General features: G+C 40.1%; 1 pseudogene; it reads right to left on the reverse strand.

Moving 5' to 3' along the window:
- Window positions 1-9,093: 9,093 nt before the first annotated feature.
- On the reverse strand, window positions 9,094-9,611 carry LOC127218739 (adenosine kinase-like; annotated as a pseudogene).
- Window positions 9,612-16,299: the final 6,688 nt, after the last annotated feature.

A 16,299-nucleotide genomic window follows, 5' to 3' on the forward strand; every position in this document is an offset into this window, starting at 1 on the left:
GGTACACAGATGATTCCTCAGCATTTCTCTATTTTTCAGTCTTTGATAGATAGTTTCAGCCAGGCATAAGTGGTGCACACCTTTAGTCTCAGCACTCAGGATGCAGAGGCAGGCAGATCTCTGTGAGTCCAAGGCCAGCCTGGTCTATAGAGCTAGTTTCAGGACATGTTCCAAAGCAGCCCAGAGAATACCTGTCTCTAAAAACCAAAAAAAAAAAAAAAAAAAAAAAAAAAAAAAAAAAAAAAAGAAAAAAAAAAAAAGAAAGAAAGATAGTTTAAGATATGCAAATGTCTTGATTTTATGTTATGCCTGTCATGTAGAAATTCAGGACAAGTTGGCCATTCATCTTGTAAGCCCACCCCCAAGAAATTCAGTCCATTTAAGTACTGGGAAAAAGCATCAAGGTTCAGTTTGTTGATATCTGAAAAGGATCACAACTGCAGGATCTATGAACTACTCAGACCACAAAACAGAAACAAGTCTCATGTGATTTTAAGGGTGGCATCCCCATCATGCTGTGCCCATGTACTGCCATGGAAAAAGAACTTTTGTGAGGTTCCACTTAACTTCATTTCACCTAAGCCATATCCAGGCCTCTGTGGCAAATTGCTTCCAGTCCAAACATGGGGACCCAACTTATACCCCAAGAACCCATGTAAAAAAAAGCTGTTTGTGCTGGTACTGCTGGGAAGGTACATTTCTGGGATTCACTGGTCAACTAGCCTAGTCTAAATAGGATGCTCCAGGCCAGTGAAAGACCCTGTCTCAAAAAAAGGTGATGTGGATAGCACCTGAGAAACGATGACACCCAAGGTTTAACCTCTGGCCTATGATATGCACAGCCATAGATGTTTAAATATAGCTGAGTATACATGTCTACCTCTGTGTGTATGCATGGGTGAGTGTGTAATTCTCTCTCTCTCTCTCTCTCTCTCTCTCTCTCTCTCTCTGTGTGTGTGTGTGTGTGTGTGTGTGTGTGTGTGTATAATCGCCACAATGACCCAGAAACAAGAAAAGAAGGACTTCACACAATTCACACTGAACTTATAGCAGAGCTGGGATGCCTGGACCCCTATGCTTGAGATACTATTATTAGTCTTACTCATTTATTTACTTTAATTTTATTATTTTAAGTGTATGAGTGTTTTGTCTGCATGTATGTATGTATGTATGTATGTATGTATGTATGTATGTATATATGTGTACCACATACATCTCCACATGCCTAGAACCCAGAGGCCAGACTAGGAACTTTGGGTACTGGGTACTGGGAATCGAACCCTTGTCCTATACTTAAAATGCAGAGGCCTTTCTCCAGTCCCTTATTTCTGGTTTTTAAAGAACAGAAATGTACCCAGGCTAGCTTGAGTGCAAAAATGTGGTTGGAGGGTTCAGGAAGGCACCAATGTTATTTGCCTATTGCCAACTGAAGGATTTGGTTCCTTTCAAATTGTATAATGAAGCTTCTATTCTTTTGTGATGATATCTAGGCATGTGGACTTTTATGGTGTTTGATGTGGACAGGTCAGGTTGGGTTGGAACAGGGAATGTACAGGTCAGGTTGGGCCTGAGGCCTGGATATGGCTTAGGTGAAATGAAGTTAAGTGGAAACAGAGGCCTGGGATGTGCTTCCTGGTCCATGCATGGAATCTGGTGTTGGGAAGGGCTGTGGAACGGGGGCAGGCAGACTTATCCAACTAGACTCTGAAGAAGGATCTGGCTAGGTGGACAGGTTGGATGCATCATGGGAGAGGCCTGTGGATTCCGAAGTTCCTATAAATACCCATGGTGCAGATCCTTGTGTAGACCAAACTTTTTTCTTCACAGGATAAATACCAGTGAGATTGTTACATAATACAGCAAGAATAGATTTAACTCCATATGAATCACATTCATTTCTATATTAATCAGATTCTGAAATATTTTAGATGCATTGGGTTGAATAAAATATTAATCTCTTCTGTTACAGTTTATTTGGGATTGGCTACTGGAATACTTGAAACTACACATTTATTCTTCTGTTGGCAGAATTCTGTTTTAAAATTAAACTCCTGGAATTTAAATATAATCCTCCACTGACTTGCGGTGTAACCTGAAGCACTTAACATATGATATCTTAGCTTCCTTATCTGCTCAGAGGGTATAATGTTAATATTCAGACTGAATGAAAAGCATTTATTATGCATATATTGATCTTGGCAAGTGCGGAGTAACCACTAACTTAATAGTGAGATAATCAGTAGGATGACCAAACAGTGAGCTCATTCTTAGAGACCACAGATTTGGAAGTGGGATATGTACTAGGTAGTTTTTATTGTTACCATGACACAGACTAGAGCCTCCTGGGAAGAGGGACTCTCCATTGAGGAACTGCCTACATCAGATTGGCCTGTGGATATGTTCATGAGGTATTTTCTCAATTGCTAATTAATGGATGAGGAACCAGCCCACTATGGGTGGTACCATACCTATGCCAGTGGGTGTGAGCTATATAAGAAAGGTAGCTGAGAATGAACCAATGAGCCAGAGGGTAAGCCAGTAAGCACATTCCTCCATGGTTTTTGCCTTGACTCCCCCCAGGGATGGATTTTGATCTAGAGGTGTAAGCCAAAACAAACCCTTTCTTCCCACAATTGCTTTTGGTCACACTGTTTTATCTTAGCAACAGGAAGCAAACTAGAACAAGATAAAACTGGAAAAAAAAAAAAAAAAAAAAGGAAGGACTGCTAGAGCAGTTTATTGCCCCTTCCTCTCTTATCTATCCCTTCTCCACCCTCTGCAGTGGAAATTAAGCAGGCTGCTGGTTAATGTTTGGAGGTTTCTTCCTCTTGGCCATGCCTATCACTACAGAGAAGATACGGAGGGTGTAGTAGCAGGTATCATATGTGGTTAACTTTGATTGGCAACAAAAATAGACTCATCTATGATTTGGGGTTGATTTATGCAATGTGGTATTGTTGAGGTGTGGATCCCCAGGAAATTGAGGCTAGTGGGTATGCTCTTGAAAGGGACTTGGGAATGAGGTCTCTCCCCAAGTTCCTGTTAGTCTAATGCTATGAACACTTGCTCCTGAATATTCTCTCACCATTGCCATGGCGTGCTGCAGACTAGAGACCTCTTAACTGCAGGCACTAGGCCATTCTATCTCATAAACCTGCATTTCTCAACTTGTGGCTCAAACCCCTTGGGGGTCAAGGAACTTTTTCACAGGTGTCCCCTAAGACCAGATATCTACATTAGAAGTCAAAATAGTAGCAAAATTACAATTATGATGTAGCAACAAAAATAATTTTATGGTGGGGGGTGGTCACCACAACATGAGGAACTGCATTAAAAGGTCACAGCATTAGGAAAGTTGAGAACCACTGTCATAAACCCCCTTTCTTCACATTTTTTTATGCCTTGGGTATTCTGTTGTAGTCATGAAAACTAGCCTAACATTTACAAAAGAAGGACAGTGGTTATTAGCTGGCCTCAAGGGTTCTTCCTCAGCATTATTGAGGATGCAGAAACCAAAATTATGAGGTAACAAATTCTTATTTTAAAGAGACTGTTATTAGCTTTGGAGTCGTCTCAAACACCAACCAAAACCCTGAACATACAGTTTGCCTATCACTTTTCTTTTGGGACAATTAGAAATACTTTCCTACCCATAAAATTGTGGTAAGAATTGAGTGATGGGCCTGGAGAGGTGACTCAGAGGTTAAGAACACTTGCTGCTCTTTTGAAGGACATGGTTCCCAGCACCCACATGCTTCCAGGGAATCTGAATCACTCTTCTGGCCTCCACAGGTACCTGCACACATGTGGTACACATACATTGAACCAGGCATGCACACATACACATAAATATTTTTAAGTAATTGAATGAAATATTGCACCTATGGTATTAGCATTAATGTTAATGTGTAATATTATGAGGGAATAACAAAGAGAAGAGTTATAGATTTGATTCACCATGTCAAAAAGAGAGTCATTGTGAGCCATGTCAAAATTGGAATTATTAAAATGTAATCAAATTTAGAGGAAGTGATTCTAAGAAGAAATTAATGTGGGTAGCTGTGCTAATTTAAAATGTGAAACACTTCAGAATTTGAGAACCATGAATGATTTGGAACTCTTTGATACTTCTTATGTATCCATGAAATGGTAATGCCTGAAAATACATTTTCAAGAGGCAGCCTTACAATTTATGCAAATCATAAGACCTGAGATATGGAGAAAGAAAATTAATTATTTACTTATGGATAAAATGTGACAATCGCTATAGAATGGGTGAATGACTAGTGAATTAATTAGAAGACAAAAAAAAAAAAAAAAGAAAGAAAGAAAAGAAAGCAATACTGGAACCTATTAGGAAAAGAATTAACACTGTAATTGTAGCTAGCTGTGTAGTCAGAGTGGCTGTTCTGCCTTCAAAGAAGTCCCCATCCCTGACAGATATGGTTCCCTCAAACAATTGATTGGTTTAGAACTAGACATGTGATGAGTTAGGACAATAAGATTTAAGGCTTTGGAGCTAAGCTCTACAGAGACACGGAGCTTGAGTCATACTGACAGCAAGATCCTAGAGATGAGACCTGTGGGTTTATTGTTGAGGATCTTGAACTTGCCTTGGTTCTTACTTCAACAATATTCAACTAATGCCTTATGGTAAGTACTATGCCAGGCTAATATCTTTCTATACTCTCTACCCTCACCTATTGGGCTCAAGCTAGCCTAATTTAATTTCTGATTTTAAAGCTAAAAATAACATTTAGAACTTCTGATTCTCGTTCAAAGAGCTCAGCATTGTGGGAAGTCCTTCTTTTCTCCCCCTGAATCATCACGGTAGTAGCTGCCGGGTGAGCACCACCTCATCTTGTGCCTGAGTATACTGGCTGGTTTTATGTGTCAACGTGACACAAGCTAGAGTCATCAGGGGAAAGAGCCTCAGCTGAGGCAATGCCTCCTTGAGTTCCAGCTGAAAGGCATTTTCTCATTTAGTGATCAATGGGAGAGGGCTCTGATGGAAGATGGCCTTCTGTATGCTGTAAATAAATGTTTCTCTTACTGGTTGATGAATAAAGCTGTTCCTGCCAATGGCAGGATGTACCCAGGCAGGAAGTACATGTGGGGCTACCAGACTAGGAGGAAGCTGGGAAGAGGAACTTGGAGAGTAAGTTGCCAGAGAGACACCATGTATGTGCCAAGCAAGAAGTCGGGACATCACCAGGTAAGCCAAGACTATGTGGTGATACACAGATTAATAGAAATGGGTTAATAATTAAGAATGAGCTAACCAATAAGAAGCCTGAGCCATTGGCCAAAGAGTTTCTAATTAACATAAGCCTCTGTGTATTTATTTGGGACTCAATGGCTGTGGGACCAGGTGGGACAGAAACGTCCATCTACAGTGGACAGTGATGAACAGTAATGTTGAAGTGTAAGTCACATGAACCTTTTCTTCCCCAACTTGCATTTTGGTCATGGTGTATTGTTGCAGCAATAGAAACCCTAATTAAGACACTAAGAAAGAAAGATAGCAAAAAACAAACAAACAAACAAACAAACAAACAAAAAAACAAAAAAAACCCAAAATGGTCATGGAATTCAGTCAGCTCTAGGCTCCAACTGGTTATGCAAAGGCAGGGCATGCTGGCATACCCCTGTAATTCTAGCACAGAAGGGGCTGAGGCAGGCATATCTCCAAGGTTCTGGAAGTAGAACCTTGTCTCTACAACAAAAACCATAGGAAGTGCACACAGTGTCAGTGCACACTCTAAAGAGGACCAAATATAGCAAGGAGGTCCAATTAAGTATCCTTTGGGCAACAGCATGACTAAGGAAATGAGAAATATTGTATAATTCCATGTTAGTCAAGCTTTGTCCACCAAACAGTGCCACCAATATTGCATTGGGAAAGTTTGCAAAACACCAGAGTATTCTGATATCATTGGAAGCATGCCAGGATGGAATGGTGGAAACTGAATAAAGCAAAAGTTGTTGGGTTTTTTGTTTGTTTGTTTTGTTTTGTTGTTGTTTGGTTTGTGGTTTGGAGTTTGTTGTTTTGTTTTGTTTTTTGGAAAAGTCACCAGAGCTTGGGCTCCCCTATGCCTTGGTGAGGGAAGTTGTTTTGTTCTGTTTGACATAGGGTATCACATAACCCAGGATGGTCTTAAATTTACTATGTAGCTGAAGCTGATGTTGAATCCTTGGTGCTCCTGTCTTACTGCCCAAAGGCTGGGATTTTAGGCATGTGTCACCACACCGACCTCTGAGCTTGCTTTTATTTAAAATAAAAATGCACTTGGGCTGGAGTGATGGCTCAGCTGTTAAAGGCTGGGCTCAAATCCAAAAAGTAAAAAAAAAAATCCCAAAGCCCTACTACTACTACTCTCTCTCTCTCTTTCTCTATCTCTCTCTCACACACACAAATCCTAGAATACTATTTACAAAATGTCAAGATAAATGTTACCACATTGATGTTATTAAAATTCTTAGCAAGATAAATGTTACCAGATTGATGCTATCATGGAAATTCTAAGTGTAAAATCTCTGAGATGTTTGTTGGTATCTAGTTTATTTCAATAGGAAGTTTACTTCCATATTATATGATTCTTACCATTTTTTTCTATTTAGCAAGTGGAAGTTTGCTGGAAATGTTATCAGAAGCTATCCATGACCATAGGCTGTTATCTGAGAACTACTTAAACCACTATGGCTCTGAAAGATATGACTTAAAAAAAATCCTTTTGTTTTACATAGTAAGTTCACTTTAACAAACAGGGTAGATGAGGTCAGGAGAAACTGATTTTTTTCAAGGTCAGGAGAATAATTTTAAACAACACTGCTTCTAGACATTTCATGTTCTTTGATAATAAACACATTGTTAAACATCTCCTGTAGATTATAATGAATAGAGCAATTGATAGCTTACCTATTTCCCAGGCTGACTGGTGATCAAACTTGCTTGTCATGTTGTGAACGCTTAGACTAGAAGTGTCTAGACATTTCATCAATATTTAGTGAAGCATGGGAGGCATTAATTTATTCACATATGAGTCACTGCAGATAGGAAAAGCAAATAAATTAAATTGCTCTCATAATGGGAAATACCACCACATCATAACAATTTGATGTTCACGATGTTCAAATTGTTGTTGGTTAGGCACTGATATATTATGCTAAAATTCATCTCAGTTTCATTTATTCTAGAATTTATGGGTAGGGATATCTGAAATGATTACTCCCATGACTAGAAAGACATGATCTCCTGGGCACATGTCTTAGTTCTAAACAAGACTATGTATTTCACTGTCCTTACTCACACTGTGCATGGAAAATAGCCTGGCAGGTCATCAAAGGAGGGGACCGTGCTGCATGTAGACTTCAGTCACAGGGAAATTTCTACTTTTCTCTCCCAATGCTTTATGGCATGCTTTTATTTGTGTCAAATTACAGAGTTCCACAAGCAAGTGCCAGATTATTATTCTAGTATTACAACATAATGGGAAATTGTTTGATCATCCAAAGTTCTCCATTTCTGCACATTGAGAAGTGTATTTGGCATGACAAACACTTCTGTATCTTACTTGACCAATCATCAAGTCAAGTAATATATGATGAAAATTATATATCATATAACATCAATGTGTATTGCTATATATCTAACTTATCAATGTATATGTACACACTCCTCTAGATTAAATATATTTATGTAAAAGACTAAAGATTGATGTGTTACGCTTAATACCTTTAAAATGTATTAAACTGCTCCTGCATTTACTGCAGAAATACAAAAAAAAAAAAATAACAACCAGTTTACTAAATACAGATGAATTCACAGAGAAATCGAAAATGAAGTAAAAATTTCTATTGAAATGTTATATTCCTAATTGACGTTTAAGAGCCACTGACACACTAGAAATAAACATGTTTTTATAGACTTTGGAGAGACAAAAATTCTGGGAGCAGTTCTGTGCCCTCTAAACTAAGGTTGGAATTACAGTTAAGGAAAGATAGCAGCTTTTTTCCATCTTTCTAACTATGGGAACTCTCAGGAAGCAGGCACCAGAGGGTCAGTGTTCCCCAACCTGGGTTTTCTGTTTTTTCATCAGCAGAGGCCTGACTTCTCAGGAAACATACAGCCAGTTATCTGTGATGCTTGCTGCATAGTGCCCAACACAAATGCATCATTCTGTCAGAGGTTTGTCAGTGAACAGCTGAGAGAGAAAACCCCCAACAAATGCATTTCAAGTTCTACCGATGTCAACAATTTCTTCCTGGTTTTAATTCAAGACAACAAAAGCACTGAGTTTGTGTAGCCATTCTAGTGTGGTCTCTGCCATGGGTGGAGGTCACAATTTTCTGCCTGAGTTCAACTATGGAAGAGCTTGTGTCTCCCTCTCTTTAGGTTGCAATCTCAAATCCTTGCTCTTTAGCAGACCTGGAAGCTTCTATTCTGTAGCACAAAAAATAAAAGCTCCAGAAACTGATATTGGTGTTCAAGCTTCAAGCTAAAGATCGGAAAGCAAAGCAGCCAGCCACTAGCTTTTACTTCTACCTCCACTCAGACCACTCAGACCAAAGGATCGATCCTCAGACTGCTCCTGACTTCACTGCTCCTCAGATTCGCTCAGACTCCTTTGCTCTCCTCAAAGTGGCTAGAGACTCCTGAGAGTTACCACTAAGGACCCTGCTCCTATCTTTTATACCTCTCTAGTGCTGGGATTAAAGGCATGAGCTCTGTTACTTTTTTAGACTGATCCAATCTTGTAACCCTTGGTGGCCTTGAACTCAAGAGAGATCCATCTGCCTTTGTCTCCTGAATCTGGATTAAAGGTGTGCACCACTACTGCCTGATCTCTATAGCCTGAGGCTGGCTTTGCTTTCTGAATCCTCAGGTAAGCTTTAATAAATCATAAATAATATAGCACAACACCATTTTATTTCCATAAAGATTAGCATATAGGGTTTAACTTTCATCAAGGATTCCATATAGGACTGGCCTCTACCTGGTGCGGTTAGACTGGAGAGCTTGTTCTTCGAGCATAGTAAGCCACATTCAACACTATATTTGGGAAGATTATAAGAAAAAAAAAAGCCTGCTATTTAATAAACTCTTGCTTTTTCTACCAAAACCGAGATTTCCCCCAAATCCACATGTTTTTCATTTTGATAGAAATTAGGAGCAGTAAGATTAACTATAAGGAACCTGTTGCCACCAGCATCTTGTTCAGCCCAACTTCCTGATAGCTGCTCCTTCTTACAGTATGGAGCATCCACAGGGGCCCTGGCAGCTTTCCTCTTGAGGATTTCCATGAATTTATCCATCCAATGCAGTCAATGAACGCTGGTGCTTTGTGTCTGCTGAGTCAACCACCATGTCCACTTTCAGTCTACCAGCATGATACTCAACTTCAAATTTTATTTTTATAAGTTTATCAAAAAAAGTTCCTTGTGCTTACATTCAGCCAAGATTTTGTTGTTTGGTTTTAGAGAATACATGTCAAGGAAATCTTTACCCACTATGGCTCAGAAATCAAGAAAAGAGCTCCCTATCCCAAAGAGGGTATTTTTCACTCTACTTGCAATACTTTGGGCTTTGGCTCTTTTTTAGTTGCTACCATCTTTGCTTGCTTCTTTCTTTTCTCTTTCTTTCTCCCTTCCTTCCTTCCTTCCTTCCTTCCTTCCTTCCTTCCTTCCTTCCTTTCTTTCTTTTTTAAAGATAGTATTTCTTTGTGTAGCTTTGGAGCCTGTCCTGGAACTCGCTCTGTAGATCAGTGAGTTGAGCTCACTGAGATCCTTCTGTCTTTGCCTCCTAATTGCTGGGATCAAAGGCGTGTGCCACCACCTCCCAGCTTGCTTCTTTTCTTGATACAAAATGCAACAGTGGCATTTAGTGAGTCTAGATCTTCTACTCTGCAATCATTTTAACTTTCAAATTTTCACTTCATTTATATATATATATATCTTGAAATGTTCAGCCAGAAAAGTGAATCCATCTTTTATGATGATTAAGTGGTTTTTTTTTTTTTTTTTTTGTAGATCTGGGGAAAATGCATTCCTTTAGAATATGTACAATAAAATATTTTTTTCTCTTTTGTTGGTATCTTTTGACCCTATATTTGCTTATGTGCTTATATACTAATATATATGTTTCATTTTCATTTTGAAGTCTTGTTTTGCAAAGTTGATCCTTTCTTGATACCTGAAAATTTCCTACATGGAAATGGAACTTTCCCTTAATGGTAAGAAGTTCTTGGAACTTCTTGGAAAATAGTGCTATTTACACACTGCATACCTCTGTTCCTTTTGAGAATTTGGGACTTGGGACATGTGGTAGTCAATGAGACTTGTGTGACCTATGTCTCAGTTAGCTTTTAAATCACTGCAATAAACATCATGACCAAAAGCAACTTGGCTAGAAGGGGTTGACAGTGCATCATTGAGGAAAGACAGGACTGGAAACTCAAGCAAGACCCTTCAGGCAGGAACTAAAGCAGAGAGCATGGAGGAACCCTGCTTACTAACTGGCTCTCCATGGCTTGCTCAGCTTGCTTTCTTATATACCCCAGAACCACCTGCTTCAGGGGTGGCACCGCCCACAGTGGACTAGGCCCTCCCGTGTCATCGGAGAAAATGCCTTACAAACTTGTATACAGGCCAATATAATGGAGACATTTTCTCATTTGAGGTTCCTATTCCCAGAAAACACAAACTTGTATCAAGTTGGCAAAAACAAAGAACAGACAAACAAAAAACTAGTCAGGATTACCTACTTTTCCCCAAGCCCTCTGGGCAGGAGTCTCTAACAAACTTCCCAGTAGACACACCCTGTACCTATTTCAATTAGAAGACAAGAACTTCCTGAATGGCTCCACTGGCAATTGTTATGGCCTAAACAGGAGGTGCTCCCCACAGGTTCTCTGCTAAGTGTCTGGTCCCCAGCTGCCAGTGCTATTTTGGGAGGTTCTGGAAACTTTAAGAGTGGAAGGAAGCCTGTCTGGAGCAGAGCACTGGAGATGTGTGCCTGTTAAGGGTACACCTGCTAACTTGTGCCTGTCTGTCACTCTGCTTCTTCTCTGAGAGGTTTCTGCTACATGCCCTCTGCCATTGTCCCCAGGGTTATAGAGATAAAGACTTCAGGTGGAAACCTACGAAACTGTAGGCCCACAGAAACCCTTCCTCCCTTAGGGTGTTTATGACTGGTATTTTGTCACAGTCATGAGGAAGGCATCTATCAATGACTCCTTAGAATCTTGGGCTTGGTCACCTTGTATTTCTTGAGTATTTTCCTTTCAATGATTCTATTTGTAGCCTTTTACTGGAGCAAACATTACCCATGAATCTGAGTCTAAGAGAGTTCTGAGAAAACAACTCAACATGGGAGTGTTCTTAGAACTTTGGCACGCAGTCATAGTGCAGCCATCATAGTGAAGACAGCAGTCCTCTCTCTCTCTCTCTCTCTCTCTCTCCTCTCTCTCTCTCTCTCTCTCTCTCTCTCTCTCTCTCTGTGTGTGTGTGTGTGTGTGTGTGTGTGTGTTTTAGGGTGCCCAATCCTCTGTCTCCAGCATGGTTTCAGAGAAGGTCAAATAAGAAGCCAGAATCTCACCAATTTTCCACCACCAACCTCTCTTCCTCAGTCTGAAAAGCTTCAGTAGAGCCAAGGAACACACAATGAAGAGATTATCTTTCTCCTTTCCAATGGAGAAGGTATCAGTTGAGGCCTCATAAAGACAATGAACTCACTTCCCATTGTTCTTTCCAACAGAAAAGAAATACCTTCCTTCCTCAAACCTGGGTTGTATATTAAGGCAATCATGGCATAGCAACTACCTTTGCCTACCAACTCAGTGTCACAGAAAGCCTGCTGAAATAAGATCCACATCTGCTTCAGTATGATCCAGAGTCTCCAAAATGTTCAGGCTGTAATAAGATAGGACTCAGCACCCAGCAATATGGCGCATTTCCACATGAATTAAAAAAAAAAAAAAAAACAAAAAAAACAACACTATTACCACCAAAACCCAAATAATCAGTAGATGTTGTAGAGTTTGAAAAATAAATGTCCCTAACGTGCTAGTGGTTTTGGACACTTGATCCCACTGGTCAGGGCTGTTGAGGGAAGTTATAGAACCAAAAGGAAGTGCATCCTTCATGGAGAAAGTACATCCTTTGGGGAGGGCTTGGAGGGTTTATAGCTTTGAACCACTTCCTATCCTTTGTCTGCTTCCTGTGGCTGAATGAAAATGTCATCAGCCTACTCCTTGCTTCTGCTGTCATGCCTCTATTTTGCCATGCCTACCCTGCCATGATTAACTACCTAAGGAGGTGGCTTTCCGAAGAAAGAAGACAAGCCTGGTGCTCCCATGGCCCAGGCTGGCAGAAGACAGGTGGAGACAGCCACAGGCCTGGGCAAGTGGATGCCACTACAGTGAACAGGTATGTGGTGGACAAATGGGAGGGAAGAGGTGGAGTGGTTCCTGTGGAGTGGAGAGCTTGGCCTGCCCCTTGCCAGCTCCCTTAGCAGGAGAAGCCTCCCACCCCTGTCCTGGGGGGATCAGGTTCCACTCTTAATGGCCCTGGAAGAACTGACTCCCACTCACCTCAACAGGAAAAATGGGCCTGATCTTTACCAAGGGGGCTGGTCCCGGTGGAGACCCAAGCCCCCATCCAAGGTTTTGAGTTGGCTCACCCCAACATTTATCCCATCTATGACCTGCTGGGACATGTGAAGGGACTTGTCCTGCAGAACCATAGCCATTGGGACTCAGGCAGCAGCAGAATTTTGATGTTTTGGTGAGGGTCCAGTATTGATGGTGTACCAGAAACCAGAGGCCTTGAATCAGACCAATGACTTGTGAGTACAACTGTTTGGTGCAACCAACACTTGTGAGTACAACTGTTTGGTCAAGAGGCTATACTGTGTGACATGTCGCAGCTTGCCTCTACAACAAATGAATATGAGATAGGCAGAAAAGACAGGGGAGTGAAGTATGTATTTTTAATTATCATTTTTTTAATTTTATTTTTTTGGGGGAGGCTACAAGGGTAGAGGGCAGACATGGAAGGACTGGGAAATGAGTGGGACTGGGGTACATGACAGAAAATTCCCAAAGAATAAAATAATAATACAATAAAACATCAATAAAATAAAAATGCAATAATAATATCAACAACACAATAAAAGAATTGTGTTGATAAAAAAGAAAGAAAGAGAGGAAGGAAAAAAGAACAGTGGTAAAGAGAAACCTGAACTCTGGAAGGGAAGAAAAAACAATGGAAAGAGCAAAATATGAGTAGAAACAATAGACTTCTATGGAAATTTTCAAATTTTGTTTGGTGATAGAAGCAAAAGTTGCAACATTGTTCCATATGGTTATTGATGCACATAAAGGAGACAGTTACAATGACCATAAACTGGGGAGAGGTGTCAAAGGTTATGAGCACTGGCTGCTCTTCCAGAGATCCTCAGTTCAATTCCCAACAACTAAATGGTGGCTCACAACCATCTATAATGAGATCTGGTGCCCTCTCTGAACTTTCAGAGAGTTCAGGTTTCATTTGAATCAGTGTAATCTTGTCACTGTGATGTGTCATGTAGATTGCAACACTAAAGTAGCATCTGTAAAAATGTGCACAAGCTGGGCAGTGAGTTCACAGCCAGCCTGCTCTGCAGAACTGTATCTAGGACAGCCAAGGCTACACAGAGACACCCTGTCTCAAAAAACAAAACAAAAAAACCAAACAAACAAACAAGAGCAAAAACAAAACAAAACAAAAGAATGTACACTAGAAAATGTATGTCAAGACTCAAATGCTACATGCACAATTCTCAATGAAATTCCAAACAATAGTTAAAGAAACAACAGAAAGATAAGGAAACAAAAACAAAAACAGAAACAACAGAGGACAAAAAAAGAATGTGAGCAATTGAGCTTTAACATACAATAATCACACCCAAATTCTCTATTTCACTTCTAAAAGCCACACCATTGGAAATAACCAAAATTTCCAATGAGGAATGGTTAGATTGTGGTAAATCTATTCCAGGAATTTTCACTCATTCATAAAAGAAAATGCTGGTTACACTGGATCTCAAGGCCTTATATGGAATAAAAAGGCCTTTGTGTGTGGATTATCCACCAGAAAAGACTACTCGGACATGGTTTGAGGCCAGTAGTCTGAACCGAATGAACCTACTGAAGTTTGTAGTCCTTTCTCAGAGTAAGTACTTAAGCATAGAAAAACCACATCCTGGGCTGACACACTTTAGTTAGCAAGAACAGTTAGCCAGAAGCAGAACTGCAAAAGCCAAAAAGCAAAGTTAGTACATTTAGAAACTTTCCCAGAACAATGGGCTCTGTCTGATAGATTAGGTCTTTGTTTTCGTTTTGGTAAGTGGTACTGTCTACACATGCTGAGACTTATGGCCTGAATGGTACTTCCATCATGATGTCAGTTGTGCTAAGGTCTGGGACCCTGCTGCAATTTCAGAAGGCTCGTATTGTATGCTTTCATTGTCTGAACATCTGGCTGGGGTTTCAGAGAAATATCAGTGGTTTTGAGAGTAACGGATTAGCACAGGTGACATGTGTGATGATGGGACAGTTCTGGGTCTTGACTCTAGTTGTGGCTATACAACCTACATAGGGAACTATATGCACAAGCAATGTACTACATGTAGACAAGATGTAATTAGTAAGACAAAAAAGAGTAAGGAATGCACGTGACCTTTTTGCAACTCTTGAGAATCTATTATTATTTGTTTGTTTTTAAAATGTACACAAACATGATGGCATATGCCTGTAATGCATAGGAGGTGGGGGGGGGGGCAGGGAGTTCATAAGTTCTAGGCCAGCCTGATATACATAGTGAGATCTTGTCTAAAACAAAATAAACCTTTGTTGTTTTTTAAAATCACATACAAACTGTATATACAAACACATAGTACATGAAGCAAATATATTTCAGGCATACCCACTGAAGTTAACAGTGGTAAGAATATATCTGTGTAATTTTAATATTTTTTTTTAATGCTGTAGTTTGGATCTAGAATGTCAACCCCTAGGTCATGTGGACTGTATTCTCCCCACAGCCTCTGGTACTACAGGAAGGTCATAGGAACTCAGAAGGTGATCCCAAGTGGGAGGAAATTAGACTGTTAGAGATGTGCCCTTGAAAGAAATAATAGGACCTTTACTCCTTACGGTCTTTTTTTTCTGCCTCTGCCAAGCAAAGAGACCACTTTCTCTTACACCCTGTGTGCTACTAGTGGCTCAAATCAATGGTGACAAACAGTCATGTAGTGAACCTCTGAAACTGAACACAAATGAACCTTTCCTATTTTCAAATTGGTTGTCTTGGGTATTTTGTCACAATAAGGAAAACTGAATCACATAAATGCTAGAACCTGCCAACATTATATTTCAGAACATTCCAAACACTGAGTCTTAAACTCATTTAATCATTCATTGACATGCAGCATTACAAGCATATGCACTATTATATATATACACTGTTGTTTAACATTTGTTATTCACTAATTCATTATATAGTTAGTGAGCCTCAGCTTTAATCATCATCATGCTACACTCTAAGACTAATACTGTAAATGAATAAATAGTTTCCTCCCAAAGCTTATGGTGCAGTGGGAGAGGCTATTGCTTTAATAATGTTCCAAAGAAATGCTCAAGAGTAGGTTACACTTGGTAATAAGCAATATTTAGACAAGTATGAACCAATGCTTTGAAGTACTAACCTGTGACATGATAAAGGCTGGTGATGATGATGGCGAGAGATAAGGAGACACCCTGAGCACTGAAGGCAAATGGCCTAGAAAAGAAGTTAAAACTATGAGGAAGGGGGACCCTGCATTTATAGCTTTCCTGAGAAGGATGGAGCCAGAACACAAGAACAGGGCTGGCTTTGGGTAGAAAGGAACTGTCTCAGCTCATTCAGAAGCAAAAGAAGTGAAGATGGGGGCACACAGGGCTTAGATTATAGATTGGAAAAGGCTTGAAGAGGAACTCCAAACATCTGGGACAATGCCCCCTGCCTAGAACAAGGCAGTAATGGAAGGTCTGAAGTCTGAGGGGAGTGGAAGTTTTAAGTGGTTGTTTTGGGAAAGCAAGCAGAATAGACAAGAGATGTAATTTGCCAGGCTTAGTTGAGAGCCTGTGGAATCTGTTCTGTAGGGAAGATTCTAGCCATTTTTAGCATGGTGATTGCAGGCAAAATAATAACAATAACAATAATAAGGCAAGGAGGCAGGTACACACCCGTGTGTGTGTGTGTGTGTGTGTGTGTGTGTGT

Source organism: Phodopus roborovskii, unplaced genomic scaffold (genome assembly GCF_943737965.1).
Source record: "Phodopus roborovskii unplaced genomic scaffold, PHOROB, whole genome shotgun sequence".
Taxonomy (NCBI): Eukaryota; Metazoa; Chordata; class Mammalia; order Rodentia; family Cricetidae; genus Phodopus; species Phodopus roborovskii.